The 19,210-nt window shown below is 35.9% G+C and overlaps 1 protein-coding gene across 4 annotated transcripts in view; it reads right to left on the bottom strand.

The window, feature by feature from the left end:
- The window catches only part of SATB1 (SATB homeobox 1), a 120,808-nt gene that overhangs the window by 94,388 nt on the left and 7,210 nt on the right, over positions 1 to 19,210 (bottom strand). For 2 of the 4 annotated variants that reach the window (XM_083376138.1, XM_083376141.1), the window contains exons 1-2: positions 1,795 to 2,113; positions 848 to 933 (exon numbers count right to left, since the gene is read on the bottom strand). The exons of 1 other annotated variant lie outside the window; for it this stretch is intronic. The gene's annotated coding sequence lies outside the window, so the exon portion shown is untranslated. Of the gene's footprint in view, positions 1 to 847; positions 934 to 1,794; positions 2,114 to 19,210 lie in introns of those variants that run through there. One more of the 4 variants, XM_083376140.1, reaches the window with a different exon arrangement.

Here is a 19,210-nt window from a genome sequence, read left to right as displayed (position 1 = left end):
AACATGTCTAATACCCAAGCTTTTCTTTCCTTAATTTGAAATTAGTTGAAGGACCTAAAATATTTTGAACTAGAAAATTACTACCACTTTTTAACAATTGAAACACATTTTTGTTTCATTAGTTAACATATATACTTCTACAGCCATAACCAGTGAATAAAAATATTAAGCTAGCAATCAATTGTATATACAGTATAGTGACTAAAAATACTGAATTGATCACATCCACTGTATCTACACTTCATCACCTTGCAAAAAAGAGTATAATGAAAAAAGAAATGTAAACAAAAGGTGCAAAAAAAAACTCCACATAATTTACCAATTTAAACTTTTACATTCAAGGCTAAAGTTCAACAAAGCTTCTCTCCATCTGAAATACCAGTGAGATATACTCAACATGATTTGTCACGAAGAGTTAATAATTATCTTTAGATATGACAGGAAGAAGTATCTGCTGGTTTCCTATTCAATTATTTGTTCTGTAAGTTTTTAGAAAAATATATATTACTGCATGTGTATACTGCTGAAGAAGGAAGATGACATTTTAAATATTTTGTGAGTGGATTTCAGTTGTTTGCATATGGTTCTGCAAGTAGAAATGACTACTGCATCTTCAATACTTTGAGACTTAGCTCCCTCCCCTTTCTCTTTATCTCCTCCTCCTTTCTCTGATAAAACCTCTTAATCACATTTAAGAGAGGCTCTGCTCTTATCCATTCCATATGGTTGTGATAATCCAGGCCAAGCTTTCACTCTGACCTTTTAAAGAGACAAAGAAGCAAAACACTATCTAGAAACAGGAAGATTGCAGTTTGAGTGAAATTTCATAAAAAGACCTGAAACTCACCACTTCAAAACTTGACAGCATATAAATAATGGAAACAAAGGAGATTTCCTTTGCAGAACGATGTCTTGAAGATGATTTCTAAATCCCTTTTTTGTAAAAAATAAAAAAAAATAAACTGAAGGACACTTCCTTCCAAAATTCTAATTTTATTAACATAGTAAAAGGAAAATATATAAGCCAAATGTAGCAGTCGTTGAAGGGGAAGCAATAAAATAAACCCAAAGAGAAAGAGAAGTACTAGTAAATTTACAGAAACATGTGGTGATTGCAATAATAGGGAATGATGATGAGAAAGGGAAATAATTATTATAAACAATACATATTAATAATATTTAAACCATGCTGACAATACCGAATCAAAACATTTTTTAAAAAAAGAGGGAAACAGATTAGGAATGACCTGCCTAAATCTGAACAGAGGAAAAAAAGTAAGAGAAAGAGATGGGGGTGAGATAGCTTTTCTATCTGACACTCTAGAAAGCAGAAAAGCTGGTGAGTTTTCTATTTGTAATTATTTTTATAATAATTATATTATAAAAAGAAATAGAGAAATAGAAAACACATGCCTTCTTCCCACAAAAAGAAAAAAAAACTAACCCAAAAACTTTCTGCACAAAGCTTCAAAGAACAGAAACAAAATAAAAATACTAAAAGCTACAGAAAAGTAGAAACTAAAGATATAAAAACTTAAGTTTCACTATCGCCTTTGTTGTTTATTATTTTGTAATGCATAGAATTCCTCTTTCTCATTTACCCGGAGAGACGGACGGACGGACGGACGCAGGAGGGGGGGAGGGACGGAAAGAAATACAATCACCATCAAAAGTAAAACAAAAGCCAAGATCCTTCAGTTGAGAAAATTATAAATAATATACTTAGGAATAGTTAAGCAACATCAAGGTTAGGGACAAGAGAGATGGGAGTGAGAAAAAGGGAAATCAGGTTACCAAAAAACAGTAATAAATTAATCCTGTGAGATTTCAAATTCTTGTTGTCTGTCGGCTGGCTATAACTGTTATTTAGGCCGGTTTGGTGGCTCTTGCTAGATGTTACTCTGTGTGTGTGTCTGTGTGTGTGTCTGTGTGTCCCCCGGACGCAGCTTGGCTTGCTCGCTCTCGCCCTCTCGCTTGGTCTGTCCCCATTAAATTATTAGTTGACTCATCACTCCTCCTCCTGCTCCTGCCGCCGCCGTCCCTTGCTCCTGCTCCTTCCTCTCCGCTACTGCTTTCTGCTGCTGCTTCAGGAGTTCCTGCTTCTTCTTCTTCCTCCTCCTCCTCCTCATTTTAATACAAAACAACACGGAGGGCTACCGGCTTTATTTTTTTTTTTTAAGGGAGAGATACAGTTTAAGACAGTAGGAGGACGCAGCCTCCCTCCTGCTGCCTGGAGCTCTTCCCCGGCGGCCCCGGATCATCCGACGCGCCGTCCTGGGAGGGAGAGACAGACAAGCAGGAGGAGGTGGTGACGGCGTAAATCGATGCGCGGGGGTTTGGGGGGGGGCGAAATGGAGGAAAGGGCATCTAGAAGGGGTGGAAATGGGAATTGGATTAGAGGGTTAAGGCAGAAGGGGGGAGGGGGTTAAAACCAGAAAGCCGGAGGTGGGGGGGAGGGGAAGGGAGGGGTAGAGAGAGCCGAGGGGGTGCGATTTCCGGCACTGGGCGCGCAAGAATTTGTAATCAGCTTGATTAGTGTGAGGCGGCTGTGCATTTATTACACACAATACCCGGAATAACAGGGAGCAATGCGGCCGAACGAGAGATGCCGCTGGGGCACTGGGCGATCGTGTAACGCGTATGCAGAGCGGTCTGCCGCCGGCTACGGGCCAAAACAGAAGCAGCAGTAGCGACTTCCTGATAAAAGCTAGCGAGAGAGGGCGCTCAGGGGTTGAGAGGGCAGCGAAGGGGAGAATCGAGGAACGGGCAAGGAAAAGCAAGTGTAAAGTCTCTATAAACTCCAAGCAGCCACATACATAGCTCCTTCATCAGCACCAGCGGGACAGCAGCTATTGACAGCAGCAGGATAGGGATAAGGGAGCACTCGCAATAGTTGCCAAAGGCGAACGGAACTCCCTTGTCAGTCCCGAGAGGTAGCGCACCTAACAAACTTAGAAACAAAGTGGAGCTCGAAAGAAGTGGGCATCTGCCCAGGCAGAAAGATCTACAAAGGTGGGGGATGGAGAGCAGGTGCGCATAAAGCACAGGAGCATATGGCTGGTATTCAAGATTTCTTAGCTAGGGACAAAAAGGATGGAGCGTGCTATACTCTATTAAGGAGAAGGAAGGGGGGGGGGATACCTCAATTGTCACAGCTTAAAGTAAAAATGCATATACACAACCAGCAGCCCCATTAGCCATTTCACTATGTACTACCCATACAAAAGTTATACTCCATGGTTTTCTTAACTAAGGTTGTACATTTATAGAAGCCACTAGATAATATTAATCATGAATAAAGCCAATTCAGTATTGGTAACCTGCTCCAATAACCTATGGCCTAGCTTGATTTAATAATTTTCCAATGATATATTAATGAAGTGTCTTGCATATTATGTATGTGAGGAATTCATTAATAAAATGGATTAATGTAAAGTATTATAATTAAATATATTCATTTAACTGTCAGTCAAAACAATTACAACAGATCTTAATTCCTGGGTTGTTTCTTTGAAATCTTATTGCCTTACAGAAAAATTGGGCAGGACATTTATGTAACACAGATGTTCATATCTCAGACACAGGTTTGTTGCCGGCAGGTTCACAGACAAAAAAGTCAATTTGGCAAACTCTTTATGTGCCTGTACTTTTTTTTTTAGTAGGGAGGAGTTACAGTGAAAAATAATATAAAATAGCTCAACAGAATAATACTGTAGGACTTGTACCAATTCTTTGCAATGCTGCACTAAAGTGTATCATTGTTATAGGAAATAACTGAGAAGGAATAATTATACTAATGCAAATATGACATGCAAATGGGACAGCTATAATCATCCTAAATAATCTGAAGTATTTTATATTGCATGTTTTTATAAGATATAAAATAACAAAACACACTTATATACATATTAGGTATACATCAGACTGAAACAGTATTTCTGCAGCCAGAGGCTGCATTTAAAGTCTTGATAAGACTGTAAAAAGAATGTCATGATAACAATTCATTCCATTTTTTGTTGTTTTTCTTTTTTAAAAAAAATCTTTGATACCTATTATAAGACTTTGACACACATACTTACATATGTTCCCTATTTTCAAGATACGCAGTTATGCAAAGTACAGAAAAAGAATAAATAAATTATAAGAGGACAAAGTAAAAAGAATCTTAGCAAACAAAATTTATCAGTATTAACAATTATACCACCATTATCTAGAACTCAGTGCCAATTGTTTTTGTGGTACAGTTTGTGGAAGGGTTACCCACATTAAGTCTATACGTGAACTTCATTTTCCAGCAATGACCATGCTGTTTAAGAAATTTTGGAGTTGAAACCTATATACTTTGATTTCTCAAGATGGAAAAACATCTATATAAGGTGTATCAATCATTTTAGCACATTGAAGTTAGAATGGATGTTAGCCTGCCACAGTACCCTATATTGGAAAGACACCAATCAAGCTATGGGACAGCAAATATTGCAGTTGCTAATTCATTTGCAACTGTAATAATTAGCAAAATTAATGGTATAGTAAATATGCTCTATCAGGTCAGAAGCAAGCCACATTAGCAGAAAGGAAAAAACAAGTCCATGCAAACTAATACGATAGATTTTTTTTTTACTAAAATACTGGCTAGTGACCAGAAGCTAGTTAAGCAAGACAACATGAATTAAAGTCTCATTCTCTAGATCTTTAGCCTAGATGCAGTCACTTAATTAATTTCTTGATATATATAACTAAGTATAACTAGCAGAAATTACTATTCTGCTTTTAAATGCACACACACACACACACACACACAAGTAAGTGGTATGTCACATGAACAAGATATTTTTTTAAAAAATAGAAAACTAATTTTTTCTTAAGGAAAATGAAAAACACAATGCTGAAAACTTCAATCAAAAAAAGGTATAAATTAGCAAATGTTTTCTTAAAAAGTGTATTAAACACATGCTTCCTTGTACGATACCAAAACAAAGCATTGAAGGTACACAGTTATATAGGCTGGCATCTACCGAAGTAGATATAAACACCATAGACTGTGCAGAAAATGGTAATGGGGTGAAATACATAAAATATTTATAGCAGTCAGGAACGCACAGAATATATTACTATATTAGAAATAAAAGAGTATGATGCTTGAAACACAGCAGTTATTTGAAAGATCAGAATATAGAAGTTAATACTCAGCCTGTCTGTGTATACACAAATATAGATATACATAAAATTAATGCAGGACATTTTTCATACGAATCTTCCTAATCAGTGTCTAACTTGAAATACTGTAACTAGCATGTGTAAAATAGCCATCAAACTCTAAGATTCCATACTATGTGTTATTTTAAATATAATTCTTTTCAGTCCAGGCAATTCAGTTAACAACATATTTGTAAATCTATCTAAAAATCTGTCATGAATGTGCACTTATTAAAATTCAGATGACTCCCCTAGAAATCAGTGTCACTATTCCAAAAGAACTAAGTACAGGACTATAACTTATTCACTTTAAGACAATTTCTTAAGAGAAACTAAGGAAATCAGCTTGACTAAAGGTTATAAGGCATTATCCATGCACTGAAGTTTTTTTTTTTTTGCTGTTATTAGTAGTGTAAGCCACGCAACAATCCCAAAAGTTGAAAATAAACTTCAAAAATGTTTTAAAAATAAGCAGCTATACGAACAATTGAAGCTATATCAGGTGTGTCCAAAGTGTGTTAGGAGAACTAATGGCCAGAAATTTTATGAGTGGTAATATTAACATATCTGGAGGGCTTCAGTTTAGTTTAGTTTAGTTTAAATTCTTTTATAGTTGGGACAATCTATTTAAATTAATTTTAAATCCAAGTTTAGAACATAAATACTCTCTGGCCCATAGAACTCTGCCACACACACATTATAATTCTACTTACCTAATTCTCTCTCTCTCTCTCTCTCTCTCTCTCTCTCTCTCTCTCTCTCTCTCTCTCTCTCTCCACACACACACACACACACACACACACACACACACACACAGAGAGAGAGAGAGAGAGAGAGAGAGAGAGAGAGAGAGAGAGAGAGAGAGAGAGAGAGAGAGAGAGAATATGCAAAACCTGGAAGCAGTTACAGGCAACTATCAATTTTCCTCTTTCAAAGGGGCCCTACGTGGTAGTTTTAATTTTTTTAAAAAAGTTCAAGTAACACTACAGACCTGTCCTTGCAGTATTAAGGATAAAGATATCTATGCTATTAAAATACAAATGTAAAACAAAATTTATGCTGTTATTATCATTCTATTAATAGCTAAATATCTGCCCCAGGAGCATTTAAAGTGACTAGGAATAAGGAAAGCAAAATTAGAATGATGATTGAACTCAAATTGAAAGATACCTGAAAAAAATCTAATTAAATTCAGTCATTCTTTCTGTCTCAAAAATGCATTTGTTTCATTATTATGGACAGCTTTTCTGAAAGTTTTTAAAATTTGGAATGAAATTTACTGGCTAATATGGGAACAATAGGAATCACACATGTGAAAGTACAACGATGAAAAATAAATAGTTTTGTAAAGAATTTATAACACAATTAATATATATTTTGAATAATATAATTTTATTAGATATCCAAGCTTTAAATTGATTATTCTAATAATTAGCTGCAATTGAAACCTGGCCCTTACTTCACTGGTCGTACTACATTTCAAAAGAACAAAGTAGAGATTTGGGAAGAAATGTTCCGCAATATTTTGCAAATCAAAATTACTAATAATCAGATATTAGATTTTAATAAATCCTGTTTAAATCAGCCGAAGTTAATTGAAGTGTTATGAACTTAGATTTGTTTATTTTTCTGAAATGTGTATTCGCTTTGTCTAAAGCCTCTAAATGTGTTCTAAGGAACAACAATCAATTTCCTGTTGATTTCAGACTAACAATCTGGATCCAGACACAATTTGTTCTGGCTTATGTTGATGGCAGGAGTTAAGTTTAGGTAATGATTGGAATGTGATTACTTGTGGTTCTTTGTGTCCCTGTAAATCTGTGTATAGGACCTCCCTCTTCTGTGATCCTTGTATTTGCATCCAATATCAGGCACAAAAGCTAGGTTTTGATTTCATAGAAAAAACAACTTCATCACTTTAGTTTGAAGATACAAAGCAAAAAATTCTTTCATTGTTTTCCTGCAATTTTTTGTTTCCTTAATTATTTTTAGCTATGGGCAAGACCAAAAATTTTGTACCAAAAACCTTTGGTTGTTAAAGCAAATTAGTTACAACTATGGTAAAACTCAAGTCATGAATGCAAGGTTGTATATAATGGGAAACAGCTGACACTAGGACAAAGCAATCAAAACATATGAGTATTTGAATTGTATTGCTCTTCTGCACATTTTTTTATTAGTCTAGGACAGGATTTCCAATATCAGGTTTTTTTTCATTGCAATTTTTATTATGTTTCAAATCCTAACTTATTTCGGCCTGAAAAGCAAAAAAAAAAAGATTCTTTTGATCCTATGTGTAGTATTTTCTGTTGTCTAAAAGAAGTGACAGGCATCTCCTCTATCAATCTCATTGCATGTGACTTAATCTAAATTCAATATATTGAATAAATTGAATTAGATATATCTAATTCAAGTATGAGTGGCAACTTTCGATGCCCAGGACCATACTTAACTAGTTTTTGAGGACATGGCTTTTGCTATCATAGGCTGGGCATTAGCAGGGGCACAACAGGCCAAAAAATGAGACCAGAATTTTAAATTTGAATACTGAAAAAAGAAGACAGTTGGTAATATGATAGTATTGTCTATTCAGAATACTATCCATTGCCTTTACCATTAATAAAACTCCATTTCATTTCAGTTTACCATATTTGAAAATATTGCACATACATAAGATACAATGTATCAATATAAATAATTATAAATTTGGCATAAATAGAAATTAATAGGTAACTTATATTCATGTTGCTCGATATCCTCTCGGGTTTGGTGGTTGAGTTTCCCAAACTTATAGTTTTGGGAGACTTCAATCTACCATCCCTGGGAGGTTCATCTGAGCTAGCTCGGGAGTTCATGGCTTCCATGGCGGCCATGGACCTGACGCAAGTAATTTCAGAGCCAACTCATGAGGGAGGCCACACCCTTGACCTGATTTTTTTATCTAGACGGTGGTTGGATGATCTAGGTGGGGGCTCTCCATTTATTATGCCCCTGTCATGGACCGATCATCATCTCCTGCGGCTGGTCTTCCGCTTTGCCACCCCCCGCCGTGGGGGTACGGAGCCAATTAGATGGTACCGCCCCAGACGCTTAATGGATCCTGATAGATTCCAAGCGGCGCTGGGGTCCCCACCTGCCTCCACTGCTCACAGCTCGGCTGATGCCTTAGTGGAAGCCTGGGGAAGGGCAGCCACTGAGGCACTTGACCGGGTTGTACCCTTGCGGCCCCTGACCCGGCGCAGATCCCAGCGAGCTCCATGGTTTTCCGCGGAGCTCCGGGAGATGAAGCGCCGGAAACGGGGCCTAGAGAGCTGCTGGAGGTCTAGCCGATCCGAACCCGACCGGTTGCGGTTAAGAACCTATATTAGGTCTTATCTCGCAGCGATGAGGGTGGCGAGGTGTAATTACTTCTCCACCCTCATCGCGTCCGCAGATAATCGCCCGGCCGCCTTGTTTAGGGTGACTCGCTCACTTCTCAATCAGGAGGTGAGGGAGGATCCCTTGCAAGGTCGTGCCGAGGAATTTAGTCATCATCTGTTGGATAAAATCGCTCGGATTCGGACCGGTTTGGACTCCAGCTGGGCAGAGTCAGGCGATCAGGACACGGGCGGTCTTGTCAATGTTATCTGGGAAGAGTTTGATTCTGTGACCCCTGATGAAGTGGACAGGATTATGGGGAGGCTGAGCTCCTCCACATGTTTGTTGGACCCGTGCCCTTCCTGGCTGGTTTATGCAGCTAGGGAGAGGACACGAGGCTGGCTCCAGGCGGTTATATCTGCTTCTTTGAGTGAGGGTTATTTCCCCACCGTCTTGAAGGAGGCGGTGGTGAGACCTCTCCTCAAGAAGCCTGCCCTGGACCCAGCCGTTTTGAACAACTTTCGTCCAGTCTCCAACCTTCGCTTTCTTGCGAAGGTTGTTGAGAGTGTGGTGGCGCATCAGCTCCCTCTGGTCCTGGATGAAGCGGATTATCTGGACCCCTACCAATCGGGTTTCAGGCCCGGGTACAGCACGGAGACGGCATTGGTCGCTCTGGTGAATGATCTCTGGAGGGCGCGGGATAGGGGACATTCCTCTGTCCTAGTCCTATTAGACCTCTCAGCGGCTTTCGATACCATCGACCATGGTATCTTGCTGCGGCGTCTCAGGGGATTGGGAGTGGGAGGCACAGTTCTTCAGTGGTTCTCCTCCTATCTCCTGGGACGCTCGGAGTCGGTGTTGGCAGGGGGGCAGAGATCGGCCCCTAGGTCTCTCGTTTGTGGAGTTCCTCAGGGGTCGGTTCTCTCGCCTCTCCTGTTCAACATCTATATGAAACCGCTGGGTGAGATCATTCGTGGTTTTGGAGTTGGGTATCATCAGTATGCCGATGATACCCAACTTTTCTTTTCGACCCCAAACCACCCCAGTGATGCCCTCGCCGTGATGTCCCGTTGCCTGGAGGCGGTTCGGGTCTGGATGGGGAGGAACAGACTTCAGCTCAACCCTGACAAGACTGAGTGGCTGTGCATTCCGGCATCCCGGGACATTCCAAATGTTCCATCTCTTTCTATGGGGGGTGAGCTCTTACCCCCCGTGGATAGGGCTCGCAACTTGGGAGTCCTTCTAGATTCACGGCTTACTTTGGAAGAGCATATAGTGGCCGTGACTAGGGGGGCTTTCGCCCAGGTTCGCCTGGTGCGCCAGTTGCGGCCCTATCTGAACCGGGATGCCCTGTGTACAGTCACTCATGCGCTCGTGACCTCTCGCCTTGACTACTGTAATGCTCTCTACATGGGGCTTCCCTTGAAGACCACTCGGAGGCTCCAACTGGTACAGAATGCGGCCGCAAGAGTTGTCTTGGGAGTTTCCCGGTACTCCCATGTTACACCTTTGCTCCGCGAGCTGCATTGGTTACCAGTTGTCTTTCGGGTGAGGTTCAAGGTGTTGGTTACGATCTTTAAGGCCCTACATGGCATGGGTCCGGGTTACCTCAGGGACCACCTGCTGCCGGCATCGACTCCCCTCCGCCCTGTGCGTTCCCACAGAGAGGGCCTCCTCAGGGTGCCGCCAGTCAGGGAATGTCGACTGGTGGCCCCCAGGGGGAGGGCCTTCTCTGTGGGGGCTCCGGCTTTATGGAATCAATTGCCGGTGGAGCTCCGGATGGCACCAGACCTTCGAACTTTCCGTCGGGGCCTGAAGACCCATCTGTTCGAATTAGCTGGTCTGGCCTGATGGGGGATTATGGGCTTTTAATTGTTTTTAATCTGTACTTCTGTTTTTAATTGGGCATGGATTTAATTCTTTTTAATTTTTGTATAGTGTTTCTTATGTATGCCCTGTGAACCGCCCTGAGTCCCACCAAGGAGAAGGGCGGTATATAAATCAAATAAACTATAAACTATAAACTATGTTGAGCTCGACTCTGTAAATTACATAAATACAACAGTATAATTTTCTTGGTATGGTCTAATGATGGGTTATACTGTTTTCTGGCATGTTCTACAACTTCCTATTCTAGTCTTTCGCCTGTGGATTTCCTGGTTGTTAGCAATGAAAAACCTACCAATGAAAAACAATTAATATCGTAACTAATGCCTTGGATATTGGCAATTTATAGTGTTCTTTTAACATACTATTATAGAACATAGTATTTACTCATGAAAGTTAATTGCATATTCAAATCTTATCTTTTACATTAGATAATACATAGGGTATATATTTGAGATAGTAATTGGGGAGTGTGATGGAATGTACACCTGCAGGAGCAATGGGGGAAAATTTGGCAATATGGAGCTTTCCTGGAGAGATATCCAGATGAAGAGATACACAATGCTAAACTGAAGAGGGGGGACGGTGGAGAAGTTCAAAGTAACCACACCCTAAAATTTCTGAAGATATATATAGTAGGTTAGACAGTTATAGCTTTACTTTGATAAAATTCTGACCATTAGGTGGAAGCAAATAAAAAATGGATTGGATTTTGCTATGTCGTCTCTGAACTTGGGCTAACAGGGAAAGAAGAAATAATTTTGAGGAGATAATTTGGGAAGGAAAAGAATAGCCTGCTTTGCATAAACATTCCAATTCTTGTTGGAAAATTACATTATATTTGTCAATATGTTAACATGCTCTCATATTCATAATCAAACTTGTGAAAAGATTATCAGAATAAATTATTATATGGATTACAAAAATATCAATTAAAATACTGTCCATTTTATATTGTTTTATTTTTTTAAGAAAAGATTTTCATATTTATTAATTTATATGGAAACCTTTTGAGAAACAGCAAGCCTCTGAACAGTATTAACACTGTTGTTCCCCAAAATGCTTAATTTTTCTCCTAGAAGATGCTATCCAGCCATTTTAGAAAAAAATCATGATTTTTTTTTCTCCTATTGTCCCCCTCTTCTTCCTTGTCCTATTTTGTTTTGTTTTGTTCTATTTTCTTAAAAGAAGTGATACAGCCTTTAATAGTTTCTTAATAATGTGAATTAACTCTATTTTATTTCTGTGAACTTCTCTGTTCCTCTGCCATTCTGCTTTTTAGTTTCACTTATTACAGTGATTTAATTTTAGTAAACCCAATATATTTGGTATTTTCTTATGGTTAATTTTCACAACTTCATTTTTAATAATTTGTTCTTTTTTTAAAGTAAATAGAAAGGATGATCAGCTTATATTTTAGCATATTAATGGTCCTTTACATCATTAATTGTTTAATCAGAAAAAAATATGTTTAGAAATATGTCCCACAAAATGTATAAGGTCTTGCTATTAAATATATGGGTATAAGGTTACAGTCTACATATTCAATCAGTTTGTAAATTTAAAGAAGAATCACTCATTTTTCTCCATTCTCATTTTTAGATTGCTCTCTAATTTTTTTTATTTTTTCAAATAACCTTGTGGATTTGATCAGAATAATCAGGACTGCATCTGGATGACCTCAGTACTAAATTACTTTGATATTCTCATCCATAATAATTCCATGTTTAAATCTTGTGTTTCTCCCACCTAATATATTTATTTTGATGAATACAGGGTTCTTCCTCAAGGCCACATTAATGTACAGTACATTTTTCCATGCCTTAAATTGCCTGAATAATTTGTGCTGTCCCAGTGGACAAGGTCTATTTCACTGCAGGAACAACAGTAACTAATGTTCTATAGTTAGTGGTATCTGCTAATTTAAAGGTAACAATGGTGGATTTGCATGGCTACCTTCTCCTCCCAATTGCTGTCACCAACTGACAAGAGAAATCACTATGTATTATTCCTCAAAATGAAGTGCAATGGGCTTAGGCATGTGCTGGGAGGCTTCCTTTCAAGTTGCTCAAGTAACAAGCCAAGCTATTTCTGAACTAGTGTTCTTGGAGGTGAGTAACTAGTCAATATAACAAATCAATTGAGTGCAAGTACTGTGTGAGGCAAAGCAGTAAGCTTGCATAATGTATACAGAAAGCTCCTTCCTACTTGATCTTGGGACCACACACTACCTCCAAATCTGCCAATTGGGACACAGGTTTATTGGTAATTAGTATCAAGCTTTCTTTTCCAGATTACATTGACTTTTCATTAAGATGCGTCTAGTTCTGGTGTTAAATACAGGAATAATTCTCTTACATTAAAATATTAGATATGTTTAAATAAGCAGCACCAATCAGTCTTTGCACCAAGCAAATGTCTCTGTGGAAGCCATGCACCCAATCTTTCCAATAACTTAAACCAAAATGGCCATGAAAAACAAGTTCTAGCACAGTACTACAAGGGCCAATAGGAACTGGACAATATCAGGCATTGACTGTGTCAGTACCAACACTATCAATGAAGGCTTGTAAATCACTAAACCAAGTACTGAGTCAGGAGAAATCTTTACTGATTTATATTAAAAGACCACAAAAGAGGAAAAACACTACTTTAAAATAAAAAGAGCCTCACCAGTGGACAAGGGATGAAAAAAAAAGATGGTTTCATGACAACATGTCCTTTAGTGCAGTGCCTTCTGATGCTATTAGTAGGATATGTACTACTATATGTTCATTTCTATAGATTTCATACTTCGAAGAATTCCCTAACCATTTAGATCAGGGGTGTCAAACTGCCAGTCCACGGGCAGGATGCATCACTCAGAAGCCACACCCACCCCATTGCTGGTAATGGCAAAACAGTCCCGATACGTCATGTGACATCACGTGATGTCATGAGTTTGACATGTCTGATTTAGATGGTGTAATTATATATAGCTGAATTCTCCCTTTTCTTCTGGTTGAGGAGAAACATATTTTATATATAGTTTACATAATAGACTATGTAAAATCAAATTAACAATACATTCATCATGAATATTACTTGTTAATTGATTAACATATATTTAGTAAGAAATAAATATATGCAATATACAAGCTGCCACATTTTATACCAATTGCAGTTTCTGAAAGCCTTATGTAGACTGCACCACAGTAATCATATATTGGTAGTATGAGAAGCTGCTTTTGGAATGAATAAGATTAGTCCTTTAGTCTCCAGCAGTGACTTTTTTCAAAACTTCCACTGCCATCTTAAAATGTCATAATGTTCATTCTCCAATAATAATCCTTCAGGAATGCCACTTTGCATAAATTCTGATATTAGTGGCAAACATTTGAAACTCTTTTGGGATTGGGGAAAAATTCTTATACATATCAGCTATTAAGAGAAAAAGAATAACCTTGTGCAGAATTGGTAAAAGCGAAGAATTTTTGCAGATAGGCCATCGTGCAAAACTATTCAATCTGTAGACCATTTTTTTCCCCTGCTTGATTTAATCTGTGTTCAGACTTTTATGCTGGGTTTACACCAAAATATTAAATATTGTTTGCCAAATAATCCACAATAGCTTCTTTTAAACACAATGCTAAGACACAATAAGAGAGTCTATTTATTATGCTAACAGCAAAAGAAACAAACCACATTATGGCTTAGAGTATTTAATTAGGCATTTAAAGTGATATTACTTATTTGGAGGGAACAACAGTATTCGCTTTATTTTTTAAAATTAATCACAATAATTCCTGATAATAAACAAGATACTATTTATTGAATGGAATGTTCTATTACAGTTTTTTTTAAAAAAAATATCCTATTTAAAGCACTGTTTTAAATAGGACAGTATGTCCACTGGTCCTATGTTTGTACAAGTTTTAAACTAAAAGAGTTATTTCCCAGTACTTTATACTATATTTTATATATTAGCATATTAATACATTTACATGTTTGTTAAATATGTAGTTTTCACTAAATTTTGATTTATTTAAACAGAGAATGGATGTTGCAAGGAGCAGGACAGCCAGATTATAACACTATGCACAATTTATCCACATCCTTAACCAGGACAAATTAGTTTTCATCCAGTGTGGAAATGAGAGTACAAGTACAAACACTTAAACACTAGTTAAAAACAGATTATTTGATATTGATTTGAAATGGAATGTCTAATAGATTGCAGTAATATTATGTTTTGTGTAGCATACATAAGAAAAAGCTGTAAAAAAGAGATTATTTTTTAATTGTTATTATATAAATAAAATGTCTATACTACTTTTATTTTAAGCTACTACAAACCATTCCAGAGTGAAGGATTTTAAATTTTCCATATTGGAACCCAATGCAAACATAAGTTAAAATACAGACTATAAGAATTATGGTAAGTAAGCGACCTGAAAACTTTTTATGGATTATATGTATATTTTTTTTAAAAAAAAAGCTTTTACACTGTCAAGAGCAGTTGGAAAATGATGATTTGCTTTAAAGCATCAGATTGTTAGGTCAATAATCAAATACATTAATGATTTGTTATTCCATCAACATATTGCTTCTAACAATATTGTCTGTTAATAACGATAGCAGAATGTTTTGGAGTAATTAATTCTGATGAAGAATACCTGATCTGAATAGCAATTAAGTTGGATAGGTAATTAGAAATGGGATATCCAAGGTGGATAATTTTTAGTTTATTCAAAGTTTAGCTTTTCTCTTAAGACTGATCAATTAACACTTTATTCAATAACATTGATTTCCACATATACATAGTGATGAATTGTGAAGTGTGAAAAAGAAGTATCATCCAATACTCAGGAATATATGTGGAATGCTCTGTGGAATATATGTGGAACTCTAATTAGTTGAAACTTCCAGAAGCATGTTCACTTGCCCATTTCCATAAAAATCCTTTCAGACTTTGCAACATTTTTAAGACATATAACTAGAGTGAAATGTACATTAAACTGATATCAGGGTATCAGGTCTGAACTACAAAATCTGAAAAAACTAGTGCTCATCTGGAGTTTTGAAGCCCAGTTATACTGTAGATTGCCTAATGTGATGAAGCATGAACTTAAGACACATTTTCCCACAGATAAGCCTTGTGGGAAGGCCTATTTTCCCACAAATACGCCTTCTCTGATTTTAAATTATTGAACTAGCCACAAAACAATAACAATTCTAGGTATCTGTTGGTATTTTGTTTGGCATATTAAAAGGATAAGAGTAACTAAATAGTCCATAGCAATGAACAAAGTATCTTTACTAGGGAATAAAACCTATTGAATTTAAGTTGCATATGATAGCAACTAAGTCAGATTTTTTTAAAAAATCTATTGTTTAAAAGTCCATAAATATTTTATTCTTTTTATAACATCAAAACAGATGTATAGATAATTTTCTAAGGCTGCTCAAGCTAAAGCAAATGCTAGAATGATATATCCTACTTTTCTTGACTTTGAAAATTTAGAGAATTTCTAGCCTACAGATGCTGTCATATTACAATTTCAAGTTTCCCTCACCATTGTCTGGATTTAGGACAGTTTCTGGTTTAGCAATATCTGAAGGATTCTCTGTTGTGTTTTAATTTAACACAGTAACCTTAAATGCATGGTGAGAATGCCAAAATAATTATTTGTTGTAGATGTACATGCATAAAAGTTTCACAATAAATTATGCAATTATGTGGAATATTTAAATATCATCTGTCTAGACATTAATTTTCTACTCTAAAGTGTGATATGCTATATAACTAACTAGGGAGACCTATGGATGTCTCTTTCACTATGCTATATGGGCTGATAAAATGCAGATTATTTCTCTTTTGAACAAGATAGTTTAGACAATAGTTCATTTCATTTTGGTATCTGGTTCTCTTTGAATAAATTGCACATAGATTACAATTTCATAAGCACATGTTTTGTTCAATATATAGAAACTAAAATACTGTCACTGAAATAAATTGGATACACATTATTTAAACTTTGAAATTAAGCTTACAATATAAAAGCTATATTTTCACATGCTAACATTTAACAAAACTTGCAATATGCACATCTCTTAAATATATAAATCAAGGAACAAATAAGTTATTTTTTTGCAAGAAAACATATTAAGATATATATATATATATAATTTAAAAAACCCTGTAAACTATGTTAGATGTTTATCTGTACATAAGAGACAGGTGTAGTACAAACAGGAAAAGAAGCAAGAAGCCAAATGAGAAATTTTTAACTCCCAGCATCCATCTGTTAAATTTGAATTCATGCATAACTGATTATTCCATGACTGATAAGTTTCCTTTTTTCTGCAATAGCTTAACATGTGTTTTAACATTACAAGTTAAACCACCAAAAAGAAGCAGATATTAAGAAAAAAATAACATCACCTCATTTAAAGAAGTGACCTAGGTTTTAAGAAATCTCAAAATATTTGGAGATTAAATATTGATAAGCTATGATATTATTATAATAAGGTTAAAGAAGCTCAGTATACTAAAAAAAGATAAAAATGTGGAAATAACTGAAGGAGACAGAGAGATCAGAAGGAAAAACATAAGAGAAAATGTGTCAACAATAAACAAGAGGAAATGAGAAAGAAGGAAAGATGAAGGTGGAAACTAATCTCTGTGTGTCATTATGACTGCCAGAATACTGGCAAAGAAACAGCATCCTTTTATTTCAATTTTAATCATTTCTGAATTTTAATACCCTATGCCTTTTGTAATTCTCCTGGCAATCCACATAAACAACCAACTCAGCCAAACATCAGTGTAAATTAAATGGCACATAAACCCCACCACCAATGTAGTACTCCCAATCAGGTAACCAAAAGCAGAAAATGTAAGTTTTTTAAAGTCTCTATGAATGTCTAGTCAATTAACTGATATAATTTTTCTTACAATATTTAATTTTAAAAGGAAATCAAGTAGTTAACATACATGACTGTTTACAAAAATGAATAAATAAAGCAAGTCAGTAATAATAGAATAATCAGTGACCATCAGGGTCTGAAAAAATGAGCTTGCTTTCAGTGGCACTAAGGAGCATCACATGATTATTTAATTACAGCTCTAATTTTTGTCTCATGGATGGCAACATATCAACAATTAATAGGGCAAATAGAGGAGACAGCAATTTTAAAGAAACAGTCTATATGCAAAACACAGGCTCAAAATACAACAGAATGATTTCTGAAACACGTATTCTACATGCCTTGAATAGTTTACTATTTTAATGCACCTATTACATCTATAGAACAACTAAGTCCATTCTGTTGTTTTAGGAAAAGATTTAGGAAAAAATTTTTCCTAAAAGATTTCTAGATTAGAAGATATTATTTTGGAACTGATACAGTATTTAGAGTGTATTTTGAAGCACACTAGAACGATCAAACCTAAAATAGCTAGCTTCCTTCAGTGAATGAACAGCTTATATATAATCAGTAATGAAATTACAAATTCAGTGAAATGAAACCATGCGGTTAGAAGAAATCATACTGTCAACTCTGCCTAGATTCTAGGAAGACCTCACACACAGGCCACGCATCTCACCTGATTAGCAGCTGAGCCATTTTTCAAACTTTACAAAAGCAATGTTTTTTTTAAAAAAAATTGCCTCACTTAATAGTCACACTGTGAAACTGAACATAGAGATGTTAGTCTGACAGGGAAATCCATGCAATTCTCTCACAAAGCTGACAGCATTTCTCATTATTTCCATGCCTGTCCCAGAACCACATCAAGGCTCCATATTCAAAATATTCTATATGTATATATATGTGTGTATATGTATACACAATATCCAGATTAAGATAAATTACCATTATTCTGTCTTATCTGGACTGTGTTGCTATATCCAATCCTGGGGATAGGGATAAAATAATTTGTTGTAAAGATAAATTTAAGCAAGACTTAAGTCATTAAGAAAAAAAACTTAAAAAGAGATTCTTTTTAAATACCTGCAACTTTTTAAGCTTGCATATAACAGAAAGAAAGTTATTTCACAATACTGCAGAGATTCTGCAGTTCTAATAAGCAAAACATCCTGGCATTTGAAGATGTCAAGACTAATATATAAAAAAGTTTTTTTTAAGTTTAAATATACAATATTTGTTTAATATATTTGTATGCCACTTCCCACTATCATAGATTGTGAAACTTTTTCTAATATAATTAAAATACAATATTATCAATATAGAATAATATCACTTTTAACAGGTGAGGGAAGAATTACTAAACAACATATAATTAATGCAACAATCATAATGGGAAGGCCTGGTCAAAGAAATAAGTGCTCAAAAATAGATATCTCACAAGTTAATTCCTTTTTAATATAAAGCTATGTAACTATTATTCTGCATTAGGGATTCCAAAGAAAAATTAGCTTAATGAATCAAACTAATACTGTTGCACCTAATTTACTTCAAGAATTCCAAATAATAGACAGTAAATAAATAGTTATTGCTTTATAAAGTTCACAGGAAAATTTTGTTCCTAAATAGATTTAAATATTATAATAAATGTATAAATCAGAATAACTCGTCTGTTCATGATACATGCAATCTCAAAAATATGTTTTATATAAAAGTCCAGTATATTTATGAAAAAAGGTACAGTGCATATAAGAACATTTACAAATAATTAGCTTCAAAATGTGTGGCTAAATCTTTATCTTATTTGGTTATAAGTACAGTCATCACTGTCTAATTTCAGTAACCAATTTATACAATATAT

The sequence above is a fragment of the Vipera ursinii genome (genome assembly GCF_947247035.1).
Source record: "Vipera ursinii genome assembly, chromosome: Z".
Lineage (NCBI taxonomy): Eukaryota > Metazoa > Chordata > Lepidosauria > Squamata > Viperidae > Vipera > Vipera ursinii.
The sequence above is the reverse complement of the archived record's forward strand: the minus strand, read 5'-3'. Positions and strand labels throughout refer to the sequence as shown.